The following is an 18,267-nucleotide window of genomic DNA, read 5'->3' on the forward strand; positions in this document are numbered from 1 at the left end:
TAAAATGCAACTACATAGCATTTTTGAAAAGTCTGAATTGCTTCAGATGTATTTTGCACGTTGCCTATGACTGCTGCTCGTGGGGAGAGATATTTCAGTAATCTAAAACTAATAGAAAACAATTAAGCAATCTACTTGCATACTGTATGTGGACTGTTGCATGTAAAATTGATGAGCAGTAAATATTGTGCTAGTATCGGTATTGAAACAAAGAAAGCAAGTTGAAAGCCTTTAAAATTGTAAAAAAAATTTATGGGTCAAAAAAAGACTCAAAAAATTGTAACAGCAGCTGCGCAGGGGGACCCAATCTAATATTTTGTCAGGAGGCCCAGAATTCCTGGCTGGTTCCAGCTGTTAGCAGAAGCTCAGAAGTGAAGTTAAAAGCTGAATGATGCCTCATATCAGGAAAAGGAGTCTGAAAACAAAGAATCAAAAGAGCTCTGTGAAAAAGGGGAGTTTTAAAGACAGCACTCATCTTCCAGAGAAGCAATCTACTAACTGCAGTGCATTCTGGGTAAAAGTGGCAGACAAGTTTGTAGTTCCCATCTGAGTGAACAATTCCAGCTCTTGGCAGGGCTCAGAAGTGAGCATAAAAGCGGAACCAAGTTTCATGTCAAAAACTGAGTTATAAAATAAAGAAATAAAAAAGAAAATAAAAGAATGTGATGAAAAAAGTGACTCCACAATTAAAATTCCAAACTTCAGAATAAGATACGAGCAATAATCCTGCATCCAGTGGAAGTGAGCTGAAGAAATAAAATAAAACATGATCATCCTTGTTATCCTTTTCAAAGAAAGTAAAGCAAGTAATTAAAATGTTCTGAAAATAAAATGCTGACCTTTTATTTACTGGATGCCATTTTTATATTTTAGTTTATATAAACTTGCATTTTGGAACAATGCAAGAACAAATGAACCATATTTGTATAAAACTGTGTATGTGAAGCTCAGTTTGATTAACCATCTGTAACAACAAGAAAGAGATTTGGTAAAACACAATGGGCATCGAGGTAAGGTCAGTGTCTGGGAAAAAACAAGTTCCTGCAAGGAGGAGCTATAATGTTACTGTGTGTGAAATTCCCACCACACTTTCTCAAGAACTAAAACACGACAAAAACAATATAACAGCAGAACTAGCATTAAACATATTTCAACAGTATGCAAAAAACAAAACCATATTAACATTTCATAAAATGCATAAATATATGCAAATGCAAGTATATGTCAGTTGTGACATCACTCTCTCTGTGATGTCATAATACCATTCTCTTGTTATGACATCATAAAACAGTCTTAAGTACTTGAACTTTCTTTCAGTCAAGCACTAAAGACTTACAACTTGAAAAACGTGTACAATGGAGGATCCACAATTTCTTGAGGAACTCGAAGAATTTTACATAAGGGTACAACGAAGGAGATTACATAGTTTAAATGCAGAAGAGCTACTGGAAGAAATGGCAGAGCTAATGCAGAAGATTAAAAGATTTTATAATCTGGACGAGTCGGAAGAAGAAGAGATGAGAGAGGCTGTATTGCAACATCTTAGACCAGAAGTGAGGCATCAGCAGCAGCAGCAACCATCCTCGAGTATGTGGACTTTCCTGTCCGACTGCGGAGAGTCTTTCATGAGCGGCTTTACTTTTGGGTTGGGGTTTGGCACAGCTGCAGGAATAGCACTGGGTGTGTACAAACTCTTTTCGTAAACACTCATGAAAATGGATGGTGCTTGTGGGAGGGGGTTCCCGATGATCTTCAGTTGCAGATTCTGGCTCTTGGGACGTGGAATGTCTCTGGGAGGTTCCTGCCTCAAGTGGAGGAGTTTAAGTATCTGGAGATCTCGTTCACAAATGAGGGAAAAGGTGAGCAGGAGATCGACAGGCGGATTGGGGCAGCGTCTGCTGTGAAGCAGGTGCTGTCCCAATCTGTAGTGGTGAAGAAAGAGCTGAGTCACACAGCGAAGCTCTCGATTTACCAGTCGATCTTTGTTCCCACCTCATCTGCGGTCATGAGCTCTGGGTCATGACCGAAAGAACGAGGTCCCAGATACAAGCGGCCGAAATGAGTTTTCTCCGCAGGGTGTCCAGGTTCTCCCTTAGAGATAGGTTGAGAAGCTCGGTCATCCGGGAGGGACTCAAAGTAGAGCTGCTGCTCCTCCACTTCGAGAGGAGCCAGTTGAGGTGGCTCGGGCATCTGGTAAGGATGCCTTCTGGACGCCTCCCTGGTGAGGTGTTCCGGGCACGTCCCACCGGGAGGAGGCCCCAAGGAAGACCCAGGACACGCTGGAGGGACTATGTCTCTCGCCTGGCCTGGGAACGCCTTGGGGTTCCTCCCGAGGAGCTGGAAGAAGTGGCTGGGGAGAGGGAAATCTGGGCCTACCTTCTGAAGCTGCTGCTCCATGACCCAGAAACAGCAGAGGAAAATGAATGGATGGACAAAGGTTTTTGTTATCCTTTGAGGATGAGGAGGTTCTACCAACAACTCTACAGATAATTTTTCACTTTCGCTTGTTTTGCCTGACCTGTGGAGGGTAAAACAGAGTTGTTTACTTTGTTTAATTCCCTGAAATTGATTTACTTACCTGGGCATTACATTGTTTCTTCGGTGGAAACTGAAACGCTGGGTAAGCCTCGCTGTCTTCCTGCAAAAAAGGAGGAGAAAGGTTACTGATCTGACAAAATTAATACAAACATGATAAAAGAAAAGACTAAATTGATTCCTCAAAGTGAGGTCCTTATCTGGGGTCTTGGGACTTTCTGTTTGGACGTCGTCTACTGGGTCTTTTGGACCTTCTTTCCTGCAATGAAGAGAAAAAAATTTGGGTGGTTCATTTGCAGGTACTGGTTATAAAAAGTTTTATGTACTTTGATTGGAATGTGGGCTGCACAGTGGTGCAGTTGCACAAGAAGGGTTCGATTGTCGGCCCTGGAAGACTCCATGTCTTTTTGCATGGAGTTTGCATGTTCTCCTATGCATGGGTTCTCTCCGGGTACTCCGGCTTCTCCCATAGTCCAAAAGCATGACTCTCAGGGTTAATTGGTTTCTCTAAATTCTCCCTAGGTGTGTGTGCATAGTTTTATGTCCTGTGTCTCGGTGTTGCCCTGCGACAGACTGGTGACCTGGTCTCTAATGCTCATCAACTTGTTGTTTGTACTCATTGATTTAAATGAACAAAATAAAATAAAAAGGGGAACTATTTGAAAGTGGTGAGGATTTTGGCTGGTAAAAAGTTTAACCTTTTAACATGTCCGGACACTACGCCACACAGTATAAACAATCCCGTAAAAAAACAGGAAAATGTCCTGGTAATTTTCTGCCAGTACATTTTCAGTTTTTTTACGGAATTTCCAGCAGAATTTTTTCCGTAATTTAACAGATTTTTTTCCCGTAATTTAACAGCTTTTATATGTTAAATTTTAAACATAGAAAACTTTTACATTTTTGGAAAAAAATACTGTGAAATTACCAGAAACTTCTGACGGAAATTCTGTAAAAAAAAAAAAAAAAAAAGAAAGAAAAGAAAATATCCTGGTAAAAAGTTACCAGGACATTTTCTGTTTTTTTTTTCTTCCAGAATTTCCATCAAAATATTTTCCATAATTTAACAGTTTGTCAAATATATTAATATTTTGTTAACACAAAACTGAAATTATCTGTCTTTTTACTCTGTCTTTTGTGATATAGTCACACTTTTTTAAAAAAAACCTTGGACATTTCTAAATACTTTTGTCTTCCAAACCATTGAAGTCTGTACTCTATGCCATATATTAATTATAGTGTAAAATATATTAAAGTTAATGTATTTAATATATTCTTAGCATAATTTTGAAACAAAACTAAATTCTAAGTCTACATGAAATTGTAGAACACAAAACACTTAGTTTGAAAGTAGCTCATGCAAAGTGATAAAAATGTCGAATGGTTTTATAAAAATAAAACCATTCGACAAACAATTTGCAGATTTTATTTTGCAATTTAAGACCATAAATTGACGTCATCTAGTCTTTATAACGAACCTTTGCTATTATATATTAAGAGTTAAACATATTCTTGAGCTTGCTAATGTTTATCTTCTGCACATCACAACTAATTTATTGAATTTTACTATACAAATTTCAATGTATAAATTAAATGTAAAGCAGTCTTGACTCTAGTCTTTGTAGTCAAGCAGTTTTGTTAATTACTATAAGATGGAACATACAAAAAATTGCTTTGGAACATGAAAATCATAGTTGTAAACAGGACCAACATACTTCAAAATAAATGCCGAAAAATAAATGAAATACAGGTATAAATATTTAGTTAAAAATCAAATGCTACATAAACAGCCTAATGCCAACGACGGTGGAAGACACTGGATTTATGAATGTGTGCTCTCATTACCTCTAGTCGCTGTGAACATAAAACAAAACAGTCTATTTTATGTTTATGTTCTGCAAAAAAAGGTTAATCCAACTCTTAGGTCCAGTTACCAAGAGCTTGAAATGTTCTGTGACCAGTTCTTGTGCTTCGCAAAGGTTCTTGGTGCACCAGGTTTGATGAGATGTTCAATCACGTTTAAACTTCCAAAGGCTCAAATTTCCCATGGATTCCCAGTCATTCAGTTCATTAAGGGACTTGAACCATCTGGGTGGAATGCAAAGCTGCTTCTTCACCTTCGTCTGCATCGTGTGAGTCGACCTCGTTCAGGGTTTGAGCCCAGAAAATCTCTAAACAAAGAGAATGGATACTCAAGTTTAACACAGAAACACCTCATGTTATAATCATACTTTTTACAAAACACTTCTAAATTAAATTACAGCAGCACATCACCTTGCTCATCAGCGTCTCACCAATTGCTAATAGCTCTTTCACAAACAACAACATTGAGTAATTTTGATAAAAAATCTACACTAGGAGTGCGTCGATTGCAGATTTCTGGCCAATCTTTAAAAATCTGACTTGTCAATTCTGATTTTGGCCGATACTGATCGTCTTGTCTGAATTTTGCTAAATGCAGAAAACGTCAGTGGGTTGGCAACAGTGGGGTGACTATTGATAACTGCAAACATGGAGACATGACCTGGTGGGCCGGTCTATCAGTCAAACGTCTCTAACAGGAGAGGAAAGCGGTTGATTTTTAGATCTTTGCTGAGGTAGATAAGATCAGTGGATGAAATCACTTTCACATGTATTGGTGGATCACCAATCTTCAAAATTAAGGATTTGGGAAAGATTTATTGGTGCACCCCTAACATACACAATACACAAATATTCTCTTGAGAAAATAAAAACATACACTGATTTTTGCATATTTGTTAAAATAAAGTCACCATGTCATGATTTTTTGTTATGAGACGTATAATTTGTGAAAATAAAAACTCCTCCACTCGCCCTGAGCTACTATTTCCATCTGAAGAAATCCATCACTCCCAACCAAAACCAACCAATCAGAGACAGGAGGATAGTCTTAGCGCTGTCAATCAACCTCTTTATGCTGTCAATCAACTTAACATTACAGGAAAACCGTTTATCCACCGTCATCGATGTCCATGGTAGCTAGCCTTAACATTCATCCTTAACATTCATGACAGGTTCCGTTAGCTGCAGCGTAGCCAAACGCAAGAGATCGGGGTGAAGTGGGATGAGCAGCACCACAAGAGTTTGTGATTGACACGCTAAGACCTGCCTCGTGGCTCCGACTGTTTGAATCCAGTTAGCCCTGGCTAACAGAAGAGCTACATTTTTTTCACAGATTATCTCTCATGCAATATCACGACACAGTGACAGCTTCAACAAATATGTAAAAAAAATATCACAAGTTACAGTGCTGCATTAGACATTATTAGAAAGACACATAAGAAAACATTATGTCTATGTTATTGTAGAAAACACCACACACTTCTTAATTTAAACTAAAGGTTTAACAGGTTGAGTAAAACAAAAACAAATGTACACACCTGTTATAAAGATGCCTAGTTGCTTTCCAGGAAAAGTTCAGGAGTGTCTGGATGCAGCTGTTGAGGAGAGAAAACAAAATAACCATATAAGGAGAAAGAAATATAAAAACCAAAACATGCAAGTCTTCCAATAATTAAATCAATTAGTTTTTGTTTTTTTTTACAATAAAATGAAATCATTTGTTCTGACAACAAATTTAGAACAGTAATATTTATATAGCTTTAAGCTAAGCTAAAATAACCGATAATGAGTTTACAAGCAGGCATTTCAGTAAAAACTCCCAATTGGAAGAATTTTTTTTGCAAACGTCACTTTTATTTACTCTCAGTGATGTTTGTTCCTATTTCAGAAATAGGAAAACTAACTATCTGTATGTACAATCCACTGACTTACAATTTATATGAGGCAAGAAGCTTCTCACCCATTGTAAAGGTTTATCAACATAACCTAATCTCAACATGCCTGATTAGAGCACCGAACGTGCAACAAATTTAAGGCTGACTGAAACAGGAGCCGTCGCCACCCCAGTCTTACCGTCGTCACCTGGTCTAACGGTTTCCCTCCGCCCCCACATTACGTTCGTTCGTCTGTCCCCTGGTCTAACAGCTGCTCCCGCTCCCCCCGCCCACATGCTCCCCACCACCACCTAACTATCCCCCACTCCAGGCTACATTTCCCATATTCTAAAACCCCAACTTGACAAGGAAAGTATATTTACCGAAGTTAAATGGCCACCTGCTTTTATGTTAACAACCGGGACATCAAATCATGTTTAGCATATAAGACAACTGCAGCTTGATATTTTTAAAAAGCAGGATTGAGACATAAGTAGCATGACGCCATGAACGGTTAGCTTTCACGCGCCCAGTTAAGTTTGACTTGTAAAAATGGCCGGTATTTTGAATTCGGTAAAATACATGAATAGTAATACAGCAGTCACCGCGTTTTACTTTTATAATACACAAGCAAACACAGCATTGTAAAAAATAATATATACCTTTTTTGTTAAAAAAAAAAAAAAAGACTGCAAAATAGTTTGCAATTATAGACTGTGCCGGGAGTCTCACGAAGTCAACTACAAATATTTCAAAACATTATTTACAGAAAAGAATGTGTTTTTATTTATTTTACTTTGCCAGTGAGGTGGCAGAAAGGTAACTCCATCTTTTAATCCAACCGAAGTCCAAAAGATATATGTTCCAGGGTCCGATTAGCGAGCTTGAAATGTCGTCTGACCAGTTTTCGCGCTTCGTAAAGGTTCTTGTTCCCATGATGCAATGTGTAAAATGATTACAGAAACCTGACAGCCCACTGGGCTGTTCTTAAAACACCTGCTGTAAACTTCCTACTTTCCACTGCACTGCAATGGGAGTACCAGACTGTGCAGCAATAAGTTAAGATGCTCTCTGTGGTGCAGCAGTGGAAATTAATGAGCAGCTTTTGTGGGAGTCTGGTGCTTTTTGGGCCTTCTTGCATGAGGTATTAAGGCTTCAGATGAGCTCCTCAGATATATGGACTCATAGGAATTTCAAGCTGGAGTTCCTCTTAATCTCCTCCTGGCCAGTGCAATACTGAGTGCAGTTGTATTTTCTTGTTTTTTCCAAAGGTCCATGAATCTTTTGTTCTTTGATTTGCGTTTAAGTTGTGGTAGTTTTCTTTGCACCAAAGAGAGACTTTCCTGCCCTCCTCCACGTACGCTGCTTGTTGCAAGTAATTTCCCAGATTTGTAATAATTGCCTGTTCAGCAAATTCAGCTTTCAATTACACTTAAAATATCTTTGAAATCTACAGAGAACAGGGCAGTGCATTACCGGATAGAGTCCTTAGGGTGACATGGCTACATTATTCTGCCACAACAAAGAGTTCGCGCTTCATTAAGCAGGGATGGCATTATAGGAATAAACCTCGACAATTAGGCTCACTGATACACAACTGATGCTTAAGCAATCAGGTTTTGAGCGCCGTTTCTTGTCAACATCGCTGTCATCAAGACACCTTTTCTGCATGACACATATTTGCCTTGTGTGTCCTTACAGTGTCAAGACGTCAATTGCGACTATGTAATTTGATCTCAAGATCTTACATGGACTTTTTTTATGTTGTAATTTTCTGGGCATGAACATCCTGGACATAACGCTCTGCTGCTATGAAACCGACGCAAAATGTCACAAGAATTTTGCAATGACCTGATAATGATACTACGTAATCTTTTGTTACGCTTCCCCAATGCTCTGATGAAGATCCACTCACCTCTCAATGCCGAGAGGTTAAAGTGTTTGCCACAGGAGTGAACTTGATCTTATTGGGGTTTTTTTTATAATCATTTGACCACTTTTGCATCACAGTTGTTGACTCCGTATAGAACACTGACATTACAGCCCAAGATATCGTTCTCTGTCTTATACTGCAACTTCCTTCGTCCTTATACAGATGCAAACAATCCTAAGGTTAGTTTTTCATAAATTATAGGTAGTGGAAGTCAACACCCCAGTTAAAATTCCCAGGATATGTTTGACATTTAAGGTTAATCACGTTTACAAATTTATTAGGAAACTAAAACTCTCAAAAACTTCAAAATGTTTCACTAGAAGTATGCACACTGCACTACCACTGTACATTTCAGGTTGACATAACCTAATGTTTTAGAAAATGCTCTTCATTTCTTTCTTTCTTTTTTTACATATGCATGAATGTAATCTGAGACAAAAGGAGACAACAGCTTAACAAAAAGTATTTCTCCACAACAGTTAATGTGTCCAACCACATGCTCCTTTCATTTGTACTTGTTGATATAAAACCCAAGTTTAGCAAAAGCATTTATTTTTCTGCTGAATATTGAGGATGTCCAGCTTGCTAGTAACCATTTATGCTGGTTTTTAATTAAATATTAAAGATGCTTTATTCTTTTTCTATCCATACAAAAAAGCTGATTTATAAAGCTTTATTTGATCGATCTCTCAAAACCTTATGCAATCCCATCATGCCAGCAGGACCATAGAAAAACATCATTTTGGACAGAATCCAAAGAGTGCAGCTTTAAGTCTCATAAGAGGCACCAAAGTGGACAGCCTTATTCTGAACTTTTTCTGGAGAACCTCTCAACACATCCCTTGTTTATGAAACAGAGGTGATTTGTCAAGTGGGAGATTTTGAATGCACAAGTGACTAAATGACAAACTTGTCGAGGAAAACATCTTGCCATCCTTCAACGATGATAATCTCCTCCGTGCTAATGCACATCTCGGCATCCTCAGCAACACATGTCAGAGTGTTGTTTATGACAAGTATGGATTGCACTACAGCAGCCTGCTAATCCTCACCCTAAAGGAACACAAGCGTATCTCCCATCTAATCAGATTTATTTGATGCCTTCATGGGATTCATTTTTACCATTATCATTAGGTTTTCTAAATGAAACATGTCATGAAAATGCTCTCCAAAGCTTAGCAGACTCCTGTATTTTCCCTATTAACCCATATGAAGGATGTATGAGACGGAGGCTGGAGGTGCAGGAGGCGCAGGGTGGAAGAAAGCGGCGCGCTGCCGTGACTAACCAAAGCACCTGTCAGTTGTGACACTGAATTTAATTAAATAAAAATAATAATAACAACAAAAAAAAAACACTTTTCCAAGACACTGTTTATAATGAGTGTGACAAATAAGTACTTCTTACCTGCATTTGACTGTTTTCATTAAGACATTGAAGTATGTTTTGCTCCCAAATAAACTCGTTGAAGTGAATTAATAAGCTGTTGAATTTTTCATCATTAACAGAAAAATAATGGAATTTAAAAACGCCCGAAACAATTAATCACAGGTTCCAGCTGGGCATGAAAGATTACTGTAAAATATAGTTTCTCAAGATTTAGTTTTCTACTGCTCTAAGAAAGAGCTACAAAGTCCTTTCACGGCTCTGAGGTTATTGGGTTTGGGGAGGACAATAATGGTGATGTCGGGAAGGCCATTGTGAAGCCAAAAATGATTTCAGTGCTAAGAACAGAGAAATCATTTCAAGCCATTCAAACGCACACCTTTCAATAAGTGCAAGGCAACACCTTCTGAAAGTGTTTGGGAAGAAATATGGAGTTGTGGACCTTGTAATTAGAGCTAACCCTGGCGAGTTGTGCTCGGCCGTGCTGTGAGTGAAAGGCAGTTTTAGCCTTGTATAAAGCTTTCAATCTAAAGCAGGGATTAGACTATATGGAGTCTGGGGAGACGTAAGATAGAAATGTCACCACAGGGCATCTCTATCTTACGTCTCAGACTTCACATCTCTGCAATGCACTTTTTGTGCATCGGTACTCTGCGCTTGTTTTGAATTTGTAAAATTGAAAAGTAAGCTAGTAATATCTAAGGTCATTTTAGGTAGAGCTAAAGTCATTTTTTCTCTTTATCTAAATCTCCCCCATCGATAATCACGCTGTCCGACCTCAAGGCTGCGTGGAGGGACTAAGATTGTGCAAAACGATAAAGCTCAGGGGAAAAAAAGGAAAGCTGGGAGTAAGAAATGTAGGGGGCAGGTGGCGCACAAGAGATTTGATAGATTCAATTTTATGGCTAAGCAGAATTTGAAAAATCATCACACATGGGATAGAGATCACAGCAACTCGGCCTGCTGCTCATTTTTCTCCTGATGCGAACAAGTTGCGGAGAAAAAAGAGAAAAAAAAAGAGAGGTGAGACAATCTCTCTCCGCTTGCTGAATGTCAGAAGAACACTGACACACAAAAAAACTAAATAAATAAAAATACTGTAAGTGCATTTTGCTGCGATGCATTTTACATATTTGGCTCGGGTTAAAAAAAAGGATTAGCATCTGCAGATGAACTAACTGACTGGATTAGTGCTCAGAAAAAAAAAACAAAAAAACAGGGCAAGGCTTTTATGCCTCACATCCCATCACAGCGCTTTGGTTCCGGAATGATTTTCTATGATAAAGCAGTCAACAAGCATTCTAGTTGTTTTCCCCAACACCCTGCCAGCAAAAAATAGACCAGCAGGGCTACGGTCCTTTCTGCCAAAGCATGTTAGGAAAACGGCAGCAGGAGCTCATATGTAACTAAGGCCAGCTACTATCACAGCCCGAACAGCACAATTCTGTGCTCAATCTGATCCCAGCGGATAACTTGTGTGTGTCTCAGCATGTGCGATCGTGTGTGAAACATGATTGTACACCCAAGTGCAAACATCAATTCAGCAGTAGGAAACAGATGAGAATGCCTCCTTCTCCTGTTTTTCCTTCATCTCCATCTCAACCCCTCGGTTCGAGTCCTGTCCTCCCGCTCCACGTAACCATGGAGACGTGGTGGTGGTTAATTAAATATCCTCTCTCCCCAGATTTTTTATTTTTTTATTTTTTCACATAGTACAACCAATTAGCGCTTTCTGGATCTGTACGTACTAATGTTTGGTTTTGACACACTGCAACACGTTTGCTTTTTAGCGCATGTCATTTTTAAAAATTTTTTTAAGATGAACGTGACAAACCATGTCTGTAAATCTGGGAATAGTAAGCAGACAAAGTAGTGTTCTGTTTACAGATTGCAATATTAATCAATACGTCTGATGCTGAGGTTAGATTCCTGCATGAGTATGTCTTTCGTCAGTAGAGTAGGTTAATTAGTTTGTTGCCTTGTAGACTTTAGCATAATCAGACGTTAGCCTAACATTTTCTGCTATTCAACTTGGGAAAGATGCGTTGTGTGTTTTATTTGAGGATTCACCCATTTGCAGATTTTTTTTGGACAGCATATCTATAATTTCCAAAAGAACATTCATTGCTGCTTGACACACTAAGGGCTGCCTCTTGCTAAGCAGTAAATCCATTAATATTGTTTATTTTCTTTCATGCTGATTGGCTGTACCCCAAGATAATGAATATTGTAATAATTAGCTTATGTGGTAGTGCTAAGACAGTTTATATGGTTTTGAACCAATGCTTTAAGTGGGTTGGTATGTACTTTTAATTCTCAATGTACCAGTACATTTTTTTCAGTACAGTGTTCATACCGGGACATTATTTGGTTGAGTTTCTCATTTGATATGTTTTTCCCCTTATAGCTCACTCCAGGGCTTTAGCTGGCATGTTCTGTTCACAACAAAGGAGACTTTGTCAACCCTGAAAGCGCATACTTCCTGCTATGGCGAAGTCAACAATTGGCTATGGTTTTAAGGAGCTTTTATTTTATATCTTTATCTTTTCAACGGTATTATTCATGTCGATGTCAAAGCCATGAGGCTTAAATTTAATAGTAGTGGCTCCACAACGGTTTGTATTTGGTTGACATGGATTTGATTGAAAACTGGCTTTGTTCTTTTGTACTTTGTAATTTCTGAAAAAAAAGTATTGATCTGTAGATCAATACATGAAAATATCACCCATGTTTCTGTCCCATATTTATATGACATTAAGGGGAGTACTGGCACTTTTTTCTTTACATAAAACACTGGTAAAGTGCACACAAATTGAACATTTTATTAGGTTTAAAAGCATCTTATTTTTGTGAAATAAGATCCATGCCTACCTTACAAGGCGACACAGGAGTGGTATTTTTCATGTTTCCTGAGGTTTTATCTCAAGTCCAGGTTACACAGACATTTGTCAAATTTGTAGTCTATTACTAAAACTACACAAAGCACTAGAAATGGGTGCAGAATGACGAGATGAGGTATTTAAAACCGTTTCAGCTGTTTCATAATCAGTTGTTCTCATGATTAACAGAGAGTTTGTTTCTGGTGAGTGAAAATATATCAACCTAGTTCATTTACATGGAGCTCATCTCTGTTTCCTGCATAGATGATCTTTGTCCCCAAAGTGTCACATCCACTTCCTGTTTCTGTCAAGAAAGGATATAAACTTTGGGACTGCCACAGTGATAGTGTGGTAACAGATGCCGCATCGTTACCCATACGCTGTTGTGTTCTGTTTTAGAGTCTCAATAGGATGCATCACCAAAGGTTTTCAATTCTTTATTCACTGTAGAAAACAATGCAAAGACCAACTGTGATTTATTTATGCTGCTGTACTTCATACCAGCTAAATCATGGTGATTGGTCTGATTTTGGATTCGAGCTTTTGCTTTGACTTTTTTTTTTGTTCTCTTTAGATGACTTTGCCCTCAAGCTTTCCAAATCTCCATATAACCCTATTCTCTTATTTGTATTCTGCGTCATATATTGTTTTCTAAACCACTAAAAAACCCAGAACAGCAGTTGCCGACCAGGAGCTTTCCCAGAGTAAAATGTTTCAGTGTGTGCTAATCATGCTGGGGGTTTCATGCGTCACTTGCAGCACCTCTGATGCTATTGTTGGTGTGTCTAATTAACACCCCTGTGCTGTACTAAAGCTTAGCACTACCTGTGCCGAGCTTATCCTGTAAAAAAAAGAAAAAAACTTACAATATCTCAAATTTCATAAGGAGAGCAGTTTTTTTTTGGTTTTTTTAAGAATAAAAATGCAGATGCTCAACATTTGTCTTGCATGTGTTAAGACGCGAGGCAGCAGGTGTTTCGGGGGAGACTCAGCAGGTATGACATGCTCATGCCCAGGGGTGCTGCTCACATTGATGGGTCCACATGCATAATACTACACAGAAACAGATGGATCAGAACATGACACGTCTGGCAGGTTGTAGAAACGAAGGTCTGTCGGCGGTTTAATGTAAATTCTTTTAAAAAATGTTCCCCTCAGTCTGCCGAAGGAAAATAATGATGTTTCCTTGCCGACGTGTTTTGCAGAAGAGGGTGTTTGTGAATTTGCATTTACACTCCACAGCAAAATTCATCACACTTATTGAGCTGCTGTTAAACTGCAAGTGTACAGTTATAATCTGCGTAAAGTATGTGTGTGTCTTTTAATGAATATAGATCTGCATACTGGATGCATCTCAATGTGTCCCCACATCTGCATATATACAGTGCCTCGCGAACGTATTAAAGCAAACATTTATTAACACTTCATCATGCAGCAACCACATTTTTTAAGTTGCAACCTCATACTTCAGTTTACTTTATTCTGAATTTATGTGATAAGTCCAAAAAAGGTGTTGGTAATTGAGAAATGGATGCGAAATGATGAGTGGATTACAATTTTTTCCCTCCCACAAATGAGTCTTATACATTTGGCAAAAAAACCCCAGATAACAACATGTGGCATGTAATCGTATTTCAGGAATTGCATGTCACATTTGAGGTATGTCTTTACTTTGTTGGTCATATAAGTCCTAAATTTGTGCCATTTCTGCTTTACAAAATAGATCAAGCTCTGTCAGATTACATTTAGAGTGTCCATAAGAATAAGAGTTGAACTGTTACCACAGATTCTCACTTGGATTTAGGTCTGTACTTTGACTAGACCCTTCTAACCTATAAACATCTGGCTGCATGTTTATGGTTGTTGTTCTTTTGCTCTTAGAGGCTCAAACAACATTTCCTTCAGTGTTTCTCTGTTCAGCTCCATCCATCTTCCCAACAATCATGAGTAGCTTCCACGCCACGCTGAGGAACAGCATTCCCGAAGCATAATGCTGGGATATTTGATCTTTCCGTCAATCCCAATTTATCTACTACTTTATTTAGTTTGAGCCAGTGTGTGGTTTGAAATATCTGACACGTATGGCATACAGCAGGTCTTCAGGAAAGCTCCATGCAGTCATCTTGTAATCAGGATTTAAAAGGCCCTGACTGAGGTTTTTAAAGTCATGCCAGGTATTTGGGGGTTGAAAGATATCTAGCTGGCAACAGATGGCGCATTTATGGAGATTTCAGGTCCTACACATGGATTAAAAGCATAAAGTCAGGTGATTTTCAACAATCTCATTCTTGTGTACATGTTCCACAAAAAGTCCAATCCAAACATGTGCTGTCTGCCTTTCAGTAAAACTCTCACTTCCTCAGCCTGTCAGCAGAGACAAACATTACTCAAGATGCAGTAAATAGTGTATTTGTCGTGGGGCTATTTTCAGCTGACGATGTGATGCACTAATGAGGAGTTTTGGCACCAGGATAATCTGTTTGGAATTCACTTAGAATATACTACACTGTCTATGTCATTTATAATGAAGGAACAAAATGTCAGGCACTGCCACGATGTGGTTTAACAATGTCCTTTTTGGTTTGCTCCAAGAGGGATTTAAGCTGCAGGCTATGATTTCAATGTCAGTGTCAATGTCAGTGAGAAGTGAAGAATCAAAAAGGTTTAAGTTTATTCTCTCACACCCTTTGACTATTTATTGGTAGGTATGAGCTGAAATGCAACAATATATTGAAAAACTGTTTTTTATCCTCATTTGTCATCTTCTAAACTATATCTGTATGTATGTATAAATATAATTTTATTTTTTTTATATATATGCTATCGCTAAATTTAATTTATTTTATTGGGGTTTGTTGTGATAGACGAATGAGAATAATAATTATAATAAACTATAATAGTGAAGTAAAAGGAAAAGGACACACATTTCTCCACATTTTTTTAAAATGTGAAAAGCGGGGTACATATTAATATTCAGTTTTAAGCCAAAACAATTTAACTAATTGGCATAAGAAGTTAAATTGGTAAACAGAGTTTTCCTGTGTGGATCATGTATTTAGAGAAGCAGTCAAGAGGCCCATGGTAGCTTTGGAGGAGCTGCAAAGATTCCTTGCTCAGTTGGTGGAAATTGTTGAAAGGGACATCTTTTAGTCATGCTATCCACACATCTGGCCTTTGTGGAAAAGTGGCAAGAGGAAGTCCTGTTTACTGTATCCCACATGCTGCAGTGTATTGGAACACAGCAAACATACATGAAAAAATGCTTTTGTTGAAGGAGACCAAAATTATGTTTTTTTTGGTTCGCATGTAAATTGTGTATGACAGAAAACTAAATCTCCACGTCACCCCAAACATGTAATCAGCACAGTGAAAAATGGTGGTGGTCGGACTTGCTTTTATTTTTTTTATTTCAGATTAGACTGACCTCTCTTACACACAACAGATGTGAAATCCATTGTTGGAGTCATTCTGTTGAGATCTTACTTTTGTGTCCTGGAACAAACCTAAGATCTTTTCTGTAATTGAGCTTAATGTCTTTGGTTCTTTAACCTAACTGTGTAGCTACAAGCAAAGAAAAAATAGAACTAAAACATGAAGTAAACTACGACTAAATGTGAATAAAAAATAATAATAAAAAAACACTGCTTTCAAAATCTATTTTTCGCTACATTTAACTTTTATATCAGACACACAAGAAATAACACTTGGCCTGACAGAACTGCTGTCCTCTCTGAAGGAACAAATTCAGGGTTTCTCTGTCTTTTCGACATATTTGACAACTTGTGTGTTGGGAATTTAATCAACTATTCCAGTATATGATGTTCTTCCAGGTCCCTCTGTATAGTACAGTGCATGTACAGAGCAGAACTAAGCAACAGCTTTAAATGTGTGATCTACTGTGCAAGGGGAAAACAGCAAAATCACATCTGACAAGAGGCAACTGTTGCAATCAAAAGTAGTAGGATGGCAGAAAAAAAAAAGCTTTTTTAAAAAAGATATTTTGTGGGGAAACTTACTGTTATCAATGCAGGAACTAAGGAGGTACAAACTGGGAAAATTCCCCCATAGACGAATGTTAAGCTGTAGACTGGGGAGCTGAAAGCAGGGGGCAGCAAAACCGAAGTGAGAATGAATTGAAGCATTTGCACATTGGCATCGTCCTGATGGGTTCGTACATAAATGCATAAAGACATGACTGCTTTGCAGAAGCAGCATTAGGCAGATGACTCTTCATATCTCCCCACATGCCTGAGGCAAATCACACAGGGAGAGACTTCAAAGTCTTCAGATAAGAAGATAAACACCTCATGCTGAACCTGAGTGACCTTGACAATTTTAATAATGGAAGGGCGTTCTGTGTGTCGAAAGCTTGCTTGCTCCTACTTTAATCTTACTTTGGTCAACAAGTGATCAATTTGTGATGGAAATAAACTAGTATGCATCTTTTCTTTTCTTTTTTTTGAAAAATTATTTGCAAGTTTCCTCGTCTTCTTTTTGTTTCCTTTTCACCATTAGTTATCCTTTCTCCTCGATGTGAGCCTTGTTTGTCTGCTTTTAGTAGAAGGTGGGGGGAGATGATGATGCTGTGCTGTTTTTTTTTTTTTTTTTTTCGCTGCATAGTCGGAAAGATTGCATGTAGAGATGGCCTGGTGTAGGAGAAGGGGCTTTAGTCTGTTTATATGAGCGCATGGGTGGAGCTGTGTGTGAGTGTGTGTGTGTGTGTGAGTCAAAGTGTGCTGGGGTGGTTGCTGCTGGGGGAGGGGGAGGTTGGTTGCCTGTGGGACCTGCCTCTCAGAGTAATTGAAAAATGTGACCTGGAAAATGTTTGCCCAACGGAGCATGAAAGTTACCTCCACAGCGATGGTGGAATGCTCAACTGCAGCTCACCTGGCCCCTGACAGGGAGAGCTCTGTATTGGGTGCTAGTGAAAGTTAAAAGCCACTTTATCCTTCCTCCAAAAGCAGGTGCATGCATTATTTAGGTGTGCCAAAGAATTTGAGACTGACAAAGATAAAAAGGCAAGGATTCAAATGGAACCTCCGTCCGAAAGATGTAAAAACAACTGATCTCATAAAAGGAAGAGAGAGTGCTAAATGAAATGTTTCATTGTCACAAAAAAAAGTATTGCTTGCATCGGTGGGTGTGTGACCTTGTCCTGTCTTCACAGTTAGTTGTATAAAGAGTCACACTGCAAGGAACAGTTTTAGTATCAGTTATTAATTTAGCAATAGCATACATAAAAAAAAACCTCAGCTGTATAAAACACAGATTGCAAAATTTATCAAGTTCTCTACAACCAAACATTTCAAGGTATTTTTGAGGGAGTTTATGTCAAGTGCAAGGAAAAATAGACATCTTTTGTTTTTACAAAGTCTGAAAGATATTTCTGTGTAGGTGTTCATCCCCATTTACTGCAACACCAGCAATGACAGTTCTTTGCCAGTAAACGTTGTATTCAATATATGTACAGTAGTTCTGCAAGGAAGTCAGGAGTTTAATGGAGAACATCCTGAAGACAGAGGACAGCAGACAGGTCAGGAAGAAGGTGGGAATAAGTGTTTTTATAGTAGGGTTAGGTTACAAATCAATTCATAAGCATTTAACACGTCACATTGCCCTGTATAATCAGTCGTTCAAAAGGTAAGAGTGTGGCACAAGTGTAGGCCGAGGCCAGGAGAGCAATAATCAGATAATCTGCCATAACTCTGGATAAGCTGCAGGGATGTACAGCTCAGGTGGGCAGACCTTAACAGATCTTAACTATTAGCTATGCTCCCACGTAGTTGACCTTTGGTGAAG

The 18,267-nt window shown here is 38.5% G+C and overlaps 1 long non-coding RNA gene across 2 annotated transcripts in view; it reads right to left on the reverse strand.

The window, feature by feature from the left end:
* Positions 1–235: 235 nt before the first annotated feature.
* Positions 236–18,267, reverse strand: part of LOC103464986 (uncharacterized) — a 76,456-nt gene continuing 58,424 nt past the window's right edge. The window contains exons 4-7 of one of the 2 annotated variants that reach the window (XR_014087626.1): positions 5,937–5,993; positions 4,381–4,706; positions 2,579–2,794; positions 236–415 (exon numbers count right to left, since the gene is read on the reverse strand). This is a non-coding gene — a long non-coding RNA (uncharacterized LOC103464986). Of the gene's footprint in view, positions 416–2,415; positions 2,795–4,380; positions 4,707–5,936; positions 5,994–18,267 lie in introns of those variants that run through there. The other variant, XR_014087625.1, reaches the window with a different exon arrangement.

The sequence above is a fragment of the Poecilia reticulata genome, chromosome 5, assembly GCF_904066995.2.
Source record: "Poecilia reticulata chromosome 5, P_reticulata-male-v2, whole genome shotgun sequence".
Classification (NCBI taxonomy): domain Eukaryota; kingdom Metazoa; phylum Chordata; class Actinopteri; order Cyprinodontiformes; family Poeciliidae; genus Poecilia; species Poecilia reticulata.